Raw genomic sequence first — 9157 nt, forward strand, 5'->3', positions numbered from 1 at the left:
AGTAAGTACTCCAGTTTGAGTACTGTTGGGGGGGGGTGGAGCAACCTACCTGGGGGAAACGACAGTGGCCTTGCCACCGGCTCAAAGAGTCCAGCCCTGTAGTTCAGAAGAGTAGGGAAAGGAAGAGGAAGGCAGTATTAATCGGGGACTCGATAGTTAGAGGGTCAGTTAGGCGATTCTGTGGACGCAGTCAGGAGACCCGGATGGTAGTTTGCCTCCCTCGTGACAGGGTCCGAGATGTTTCTGATCGCGACCAGGATATCCTGAAGTGGGTTAGTGAGTAACCAGAAGTAGTGGTACATATCGGTACCAATGACATAGGTAGGAAAAGTGAAATGGTCCTGAAAGGAGAAAGGAAGGGAGTTGAGTAGAAGGACCGCAAAGGCAGGAATCTCGGGAAAATTGCCTGTGCCACGAGACAGTGACAGTAGGGATGGAATGAGTTGGAGGATAAATGCGTGGCTGAAGTTTTGGAGCAGGGGGCAGTGATTCAAATTTCTGGATTACTGGGACCCTCTTTTTGCACAGGCGTGACCTGTGCAAAAAGGATGGGTTACACTTGAATCCTAGGGAGGCAAATATCCTGGCCGGGAGGTTTGCTAAGGCTCCCGGGGAGACTTTAAACTAGAATGGCTGGGGGTGGGAATCAATTTACAGAAACTAGGAGAGAGGAGGTTAGTTCACAAATAGAGAAAGCTAGTAGCCAGTCTGTGGGAAGGATAAGCAGGTGATAGAGAAGAGGACCGCACATACCAAAGATATAAGGGAGAAGGAAGAAAAAGATAATAAAGTTGTTTGCACTGTTAGGGATAAACAGAGAGGAAGAGGTGGAGAGTTTCTTAAATGCATCTATTTTAATGCTAGCAGTATTGTAAGAAATGTGGATGAGCTTATAGTATGGATTGATACCTGGAAATATGATGATGCAGCAATTAGTGAAAAATGTTTGCAGGAGTGGTGTGATTCGTGGATTTCGTTGCTTCTGGTGTGATTGAATCGGAGGGGCAAGAGGGGGAGGTGTGGCATTGCTTGTCAGAGAAAATATTACAGTGGTGGCAAGGCAGGATAGACTAGAGGGTTCGTCTGGGGAGACTATCTGTGTGGAATTGAGGAATGGGAATGGTGTAGTAACAATTATAGACCATCTCATGGGGAGCCAGAATTGGAGCAACAAATTTGTAAGGAGATAACAGGTATTTGTAGTGATTGTAGGCGATTTTAATTTTCCACACATAGACTGGGAAGCCGATTCTGTTAAAGGGCTGGATGGTTTTGAGTTTGTAAAATGCGTGCTGGATATTTATTTTTTTCAAGAAACACATAGAGGAAACAACTGGAGAAGGGGCAGTGTTGGATCTCCTGATAGGGAATAAGATAGGTCTGGTGACCGAGCTATGACTTGGGGATCACTTCGGGTCCACTGATCACAATACCATTAGGTTCAATATAATTATGGAGAAAGATAGAACTGGACCCAGAGTTGAGATTTTTTATTGGAGAAAGGCTACCTTTGAGGAGCTTCGAATGTATTTAGATCGAGTGGATTGGGACGATTTGTTTTATGGGAAGATCGTAATAGAGAAATGGAGGTCATTTAAAGTTGAAAATTTGCGGGTACAGAATTTTTTATGTTCCTGTTAGGTTGAAAGGAAAGTTTAAAAGTTTGATAGAGCCATGGTTTCCAAGGGATATTGGAAACCTGATTCGGAAAAAAGAGAGAGATCTACAATAAATATAGGCAGCATGGAGTAAATCAGGTGCTCGAAGAATATAAAGAATATAAAAAGAATCTTAAGAAAGAAGTTAGTAAGCTAATAGAATATACGAGGTTGCTTTGGCAAGTAAGGTGAAAATAAATCCAAAGTGTTTCTGCAGTTATGTTTATAGCTAAAGGATAGTGAAGGATGAAGTTCGCCCCTTAGAGAATCAGTGTGGACAGCTATTTGTGGAGCCAAAAGAGATGGTGGAGATTTTGACCAATTTCTTTTTATCGTTATTCACTGAGGAGAAGGATATTGAATTATAAAAATAAGGCAAACACGTAGGGTAGTTATGGAAGCTATGATGATTAAAGAAGAGTAAGTACTGGAGCTTTTAAAGAACGCAAAAGGTGGATAAGTCTCCGGGTCCTGATAAGTTAGTGTAGAAATAACAGGGACTCTGAGAGAAATATTTCAAATGTCATTAGAAAACGGGGATGGTGCCGGAGGATTGGCGCATTTCTCATGTGGTTCCATTGTTTAAATAGGAATCTAAGAGTAAACCTAGCAATTATCAGCGTGCAGGTTTGACGCCGGTGGTGGGTAAACTAATGGAAAGTAGTCTTCGAGATGGTATATATAATTATCTGGAAAGACAGGGTCTGTTTAGAAGCAGTCAGCATAGATTTGTGCTTGGAAGGTCATGTTTGACAAACATTTTTGAATTTTTTGAACAGGTTACGAGGAAAGCTGAAGAGGGAAAGGCAGTGGAAATTGTCTATAAGGGCTTCAGTAAGGCCTTTGACAAGGTTCCACACGGAAGGTTAGTTAGGAATGTTCAATCGTTAGGTATTAATATTGAAGTAGTAAAATGGACTCAACAGTGGCTGGATGGGAGATGCCGGAGAGCAGTGGTGGATAACTGTTTCTCACGTTGGAGGCCGGTGACGAGTGGTGTGCTTCAGGGATCTGTACTGGGTCCAATGTTGTTTGTCATATACATTAATGATCTGGATGATGGGGCGGTAAATGGGATTAATAAGTATGCAGATGATGCTAAGTTAGGTGCCGTTGTAGACAATGAAGTTGGTTTTCAAGTCTTGCAGAGAGATTTAGGCCAACAGAAGGAGTGTGCTGGAAGATGGCAGCTGGAGTTTATGCTGATAAGATTGAGGGGCTACATTTTGGTAGGACTCATCAAAATAGGATATACATGGTAAATGGTAGGGCATTGAGGAATGCAGTAGAACAGAGTGATCTAGGAATAATGGTGCATAGTTCCCTGAAAGTGGAACCTCATGTAAATAGGATGGTGAAGATAGCTTTTGTAATGCTGGCCTTTATAAATCAGGGCAATGAGTATAAGAGTTTGGATGTAATGTCAAAATTGTACAAGACATTGGTGAGGCCAAATTTGGAGTTTTGTGCACAGTTCTGTCACCGAATTATAGGAAAGATGTCACCAAAATAGATGGAGTACAGAGGAGATTTACTAGAATGTTATCTGTGTTTCAGTTACAGAGAAAGGTTGAACAAGTTAGGTCGTTATTCTTTGGAGCGTAGAAGGGTGAAAGGGGAATTGATAGAGGTATTTAAAATTATGAGGGGGATAGGTAGAGTTGACGTAGATAGGCATTTTCCATTGAGAGTATTGGAGATTCGAACAAGAGGACATGATTTGAGATTTAACAGGCAACAGTTTAAGGACAACACTTCTTTAGTAAGAGAGTGATTGCTGTGTGGAACGAACTTCCTGTAGAAGTGGTAGAGGCAGGTATGATTCTGTCATTTGAAAAAAAATAGATAGGTTTTGAACAGGATTTGAATGGAGGGTTCTGCGCTGAGTGCAGGTAGGTGGAACTAGGTGAGAGTAAGCATTCGGCACAGACTAGCAGGGCCGGGATGGCCTATTTCCGTGCAGTAATTGTTATATGGTTATATTAGTTTTACTGCACACTCTCTACCAACAGTCCGCGTCGATCCCGCAACAAATCCAATTGTCCATTCTCTCACCGCAGAACTTTCTCTGTCTCCAAAATGCCCCGATTTCCCACCTTACTCCCTTTAGCAACTCGTGTCTGACCACAACTAATATCACTGCACACAACCTTCCCGCAGCCTGTGCCAGTCCCCAAAATAAACACACTGCCCACTCGCCTCTTGCAGCCTGTATCAATCCGACGACCCCACTTTCTCTCAGAAACATGCAAGATCCCAAATCTCACCCGTCTTTGCATTTTCCAATCCAGTATGAACTGTTCTGTTCGCTGATAGCTTTGTTAACAAAGATCTGTGAAATTAAATTGTTATCATTAATGACTGAATTCGAGCAAAATTTAAGGAGCATCCTTTTCTGTCTGACCCCCTGGAGATTTTGAAGAGATGGTTTTGAAGGAGCTTAATTCTGTGTCTCACCACAGAAGAATGTGATTGGCACGGTGTGGAGGGAGCCTCACTCTGTATCTGAACACGGGAGTGTGTAATGAGACCGTATGGAGGGAACTCTCTGTGTACGACCACGGAAGTATGTGATGTGACGGTGTGGAGGAGCTTCACTCTGAGTCTGACACCGGATAGTGTGCGATCAAACGGTGTGGAGGGGTGCTTCACTCTGTTGGGGATATATCTTCCGTCGATCTGACACGTACCGCTTCTTCTGCTGAATTTATTTCAAGAAGTTTAGAATGAGAGTCCGAACAATACTGCCTCGCTTTATCGTAGGGTAATTTAAACGAGGATATAAAATAACAGCCGCATTCATTTCCGATCCAGTACTGGGAACACTCTTGCTCTGGAAAATAGGAAGAAGGAACAGTAAATCTCCCTGCGTACCGTCCATTGCATCCGCTGTGAATCAGACACAGAAAGAGGATCCCTCCACACCGACCCATCACACACACACTTGGTCAAGCACATAATGAAACCCACTCCTTAACGGTACCTTAACACACTCCCGGATTAAACACAGAAAGAGGATCCCTCCTCACCGTTTCATCACACACTCCCGGGGTCAGACACAGAGTGAATTTCCCACCACACCGTCCAATCACATACTCCTGTGGTCAGACCCAGAGTGATGCTTCCTACACACGGTCACGTCAGACACTCGCGGGGTCAGACACAGAGTATATCTCCCTCCACACCGCCCCATCACACACTCCAGGGGTCAGATATAAGTGATTATCCGCTCAATAACATTCCTTCACACGCACACTCTGTCATTCACAAAGTGAAGCTCCTTCCACATCATCCAGTCACAGTCGACAGAGGTCAGACGAAGAGTGACACTCCCTCCATACAGTCCCATCACACTCCCAGGGGTTTCACCCAGTCTGAGTTCCGTATTTCACTGTCCCATCAGGCACTTCGGTAAAAGACGGAGTGAAGTTCCCCCCTCACTCTCCCAATGCTCACACCCCAGACTATCCCATCACACATTCTCGGGGTCAGAAACAGGGTGAGACTCCCTCGAAACTGCCCCCATTATACGTCCCTGGGGTCAAATACAAACTACCCTCACACCCTTCTATCACACATTCCCGTCGTCAGAATCAAACTGAAGCTCGTTCACACCGTCCCATCCACACTCTCCTGCTGTCGGACACAAATTGAAACTCCCGCCATGGCACCCAATTACACATTCGTGGGACCCCTGACCAATTCCGCCCCATCACAAACTTCAGGCGTCAGTTACAAGCTCCTTTTCGCCATACTATCACGGAGATCCTAAGGGACAGACAGAAATAGAATTTCACTCCCTACCGTACCGTCCACACACTCCCGGGGTGAGACATATGAATTAGCTCCCTCCGCAATTTCCAATCACGCAACCCGTTGCCAGACACTGAGGGATTCTCCTTTAGCACTGTCCCATCACAAAATCCTGGAGTAAACATAGAGTGGAACTCCCTTATTCTATTACATCATACACACACGGGGTCAGACACAGAGTGAAGCTCTCTCTTGCTACGGCCCCATCACACACTCATGGATTCAGACTGCACGCTGCTTACTGTCAAATCAGACGATCTTACGGATAGACACAGAGAGAATCTCCATCCGCAACGTCCCCTCACACACTCCCGAGATCAGATACAGAGTGAATCTCCCTCCACACCGTCCCACCACACATTCCCGGGGTCAGATACAGAGTGAATCTCCCTCCACACCGTCCCACCACACACCGCCGAGATCAGACACAGAGTGAATCTCCCTCCACACCGTCCCATCACACACTCCCGGGGTCAGACACAGAGTGAATCTCCCTCCACACCGTCCCATCACACACTCCCGGGGTCAGACACAGAGTGAATCTCCCTCCACACCGTCCCATCACACACTCCCGGGGTCAGATACAGATAGAATCTCCCTCCACACCGTCCCATCACACACTCCCGCGGTCAGATACAGAGTGGATCTCCCCCCACAACATCCCATCACACACTCCTGAGGTCAGAATCGCAATGAAAGTACCTCGGCAGCGTCCCATCACAGGCACCCGGTGTCAGTTATAGAGTGAAGGTCCCTGCAGACCATTCAATCACACACATCCTGATTCAGCAGACAGAAATTCGGGTTCCATCAACAACGTCCACGTCACACACTCTCAGGGACAGATGAAGAATGAAGCTATTGTCTGGCAATCCCATTATACTCTCCCAGTGTCAAACACAGAGTGATTCTCCTACCACACTGTCCCATCACACAAGACGGGGGTCATTCTCAGACTGAAACTTTCTCTCCACCACACAATCACACACTCCTTGGGTCAAACATGGAGTGAAGCTCACTGCATGCTCTCCCATCACGAAGTCCTGCGGACAAAACAGAGTGAGCCTCCCTCCACACTTCGCCAACACACTCCCCGTGGTCAGATAGGAAATGAAACACTCTCTGCACGATCCCGCCGCATACTCCCGTCGTCAGACAGAGTATGATGCTCCTTCTGCCCAGTAACACCAAATAACACAGGGGTCAGAGAACGAGCGAAGCTCCCTTACACACCGTTCAATCACATAGTCCCGAGGTTAGACACAGAGGTAAGATGCCTCCACATCATCCCAGCACACATTCCCGAGACTATCACAGTGTACATCTCCCTCCATACGCCCTCCGTACATCACACACCTCCTGGCGAGTCACAGAGTGAAGATCTCGCTCAACCGTCCCATCACGCTCAGCTGTGCTCACACACAAAGCGAAGTTCCGCCCACGCTCTCCCATGGCACACTGACGGGTTCAGACTCGCTAAACAACATCCAATCACACAATCCGGTGTCACATAGAATGGACGTCCCTCTGCACTGTCCCCTCGCACAGTCCCGGAGTCAGACACAGACGCTCTCTCTCCGCGATCCCATTACACACTCCGTGACTCAGACACAGAGTGATGCTCCCTCAACACCGTCCCATCACACCCTCCCAGATTCAGACACAGACTGATGCTCCCTCCACACCGTCCCGTCTCTCACTCTAGGATTCAGACACAGAGTGATGCCCCCGCTACACCGTCTCGTCACACACTCCCGGATTCAGAGTAAAACTCTCTCCCCACGGTGCCATAACACACTTCAGGGGTCAGTCATGGAGAGTACATCTCTCTGGGCAGTGTCCCATCACAGACTGCCGCTGTCAGACATAGAGTGAAACTGGATCCATACTGTCCCATGTGACATTCCCAGAGTGAGACATCGAGTGAAGCTGTAATGTTACGTCTCACAATCCCGTGTTCAGACACAGAGTTAATCCATCTCCACAACGTCCCATCACACCCTCCTGGATTCAGTGACAGAGGGAAACTCCCTCCACGCAGCCCCATCACACACTCACTGGGTCAAGCACAGAGTGAATCATCCTCCATACCATCTCTTCACACACTCCCGATGTCACGCACAGAGTGACGCTTCCTCTCTCCATGCCTGTCCTGTGATGAGGAGCGGGTGTGAAAGAGGGGATGATGCCTCACCTCTTCTGCTGGTCAAGAATTCGCAGATTTGAGCCTTGGTTTCGTTGACAGATCTGTACTTCGTTTCCATCTCAGTGAACTGGTGACGGAGATCGCTGTGCATTCGTTTAAGATCGGACAGATTAGAGTTGAGCGCAGAAAGATTGGATTGAAGGATTGAGGTTAATTCATGGCAGTTTTGGTCGGAGGTGAAATTACACTGACGAATTTGTAATTCTGGGAGAGATGGGGCAGTTTTGGTCGGAGGTGAAATTACACTGACGAATTTGTAATTCTGGGAGAGATGGTGAACGTTGTTCAGACTTCAGGTGAGACAGCGTCAAGCTACCGATCCGTTCACAGAGAGAGAGCTGTGTCAGTGTCACGGTGAATGTTGTCGCAGTGGAGGATATTCTTTGCGCACAGTGAGAAGCATCGGCGCCACCTTGAGGGCCGTGTCTGTGTCACGCTGGGGGGGGGGGGGTTGTTAATCAATATCCCGGTGAAGGTTTAGTTGTTACCATTGGAATCTATGTCAGTATCGAACGGAACATGTCTGAGTTGCTGTGAGGAACGTGTCAGTGTCAGTGTGATAGGAACTCTGTGCCCCGGCGGGAGGTGACAATGACGTGTCACGGTGTCATGGCGTGGGGTATGCTGGTCGCACAGAGAAGGGTATGTCAGTGGCACGGATAGAGACATGTCATGGTCACGGGTTGTGTGTGAGAGTGACACGTTGAGGTGTGTGTCGGTGCAACGGAACGTTCTATGTCGGTGTCATTGTGTCATTGTGAATTTAGCTGTCGGTATCTGTGGTGCCTGTGTCAGTGTGAGGTGAGGGTCACTGCCTCAGTGAGCGGTGTATCGGCGTTATGTTGAGGGGTGATATTGACTCGGTAAAGGGTGTTACAGTGACGTGTGAGTCTTTGTCACGATGCGGTGAAGAAGGGATCACGCTGAGGAGCGTGAAGGTGTCACGGTGTACGGTACCACAGTGTCACGGTGAAGAGCGTGTCGGTGTCATTGTGAGGTGTGTGTCGGTGTCGCGTCAGCAGTTTAACGGTAACACGGTCAGGGGCATGTCGATGTTAGAGAGGGCACTTTACGGTCAGTACGAAAGCCATGTGCGTGTCACGGCGATAGTCCTGTCAGTGTCGCGGTCGGGAGTATATCTGAGTCTCGTTGAAGGTAGTGACCGTGCTATGGTAACAGCATTGTTGATGTTATGGTGAATGGCGTGTCTGTGTCAGCATGAGGCTTGATTGTGTTACGGTAATGACCGTGTTTTATCACGGTTTGAGGTGTGTTCGTGTTATAGAACATACAACCCAGTGTTATACACTGTGTTACACACAGTGTTACACAACACAGTACAGGTACTGCGGCCCACAATGTTATGTCGACGGCTTAAACGCTGCCTCCCAAATAACCCATCACTTTCAACTCCTCCATATACCTGTCTGGAAGGCTTTTAAATTTCACTAGTGTATCTGCCACCACCTCTGACTTAGGA

The sequence above is a fragment of the Hemitrygon akajei genome, unplaced genomic scaffold (assembly GCF_048418815.1).
Source record: "Hemitrygon akajei unplaced genomic scaffold, sHemAka1.3 Scf000033, whole genome shotgun sequence".
In the NCBI taxonomy this organism is placed as follows: Eukaryota; Metazoa; Chordata; class Chondrichthyes; order Myliobatiformes; family Dasyatidae; genus Hemitrygon; species Hemitrygon akajei.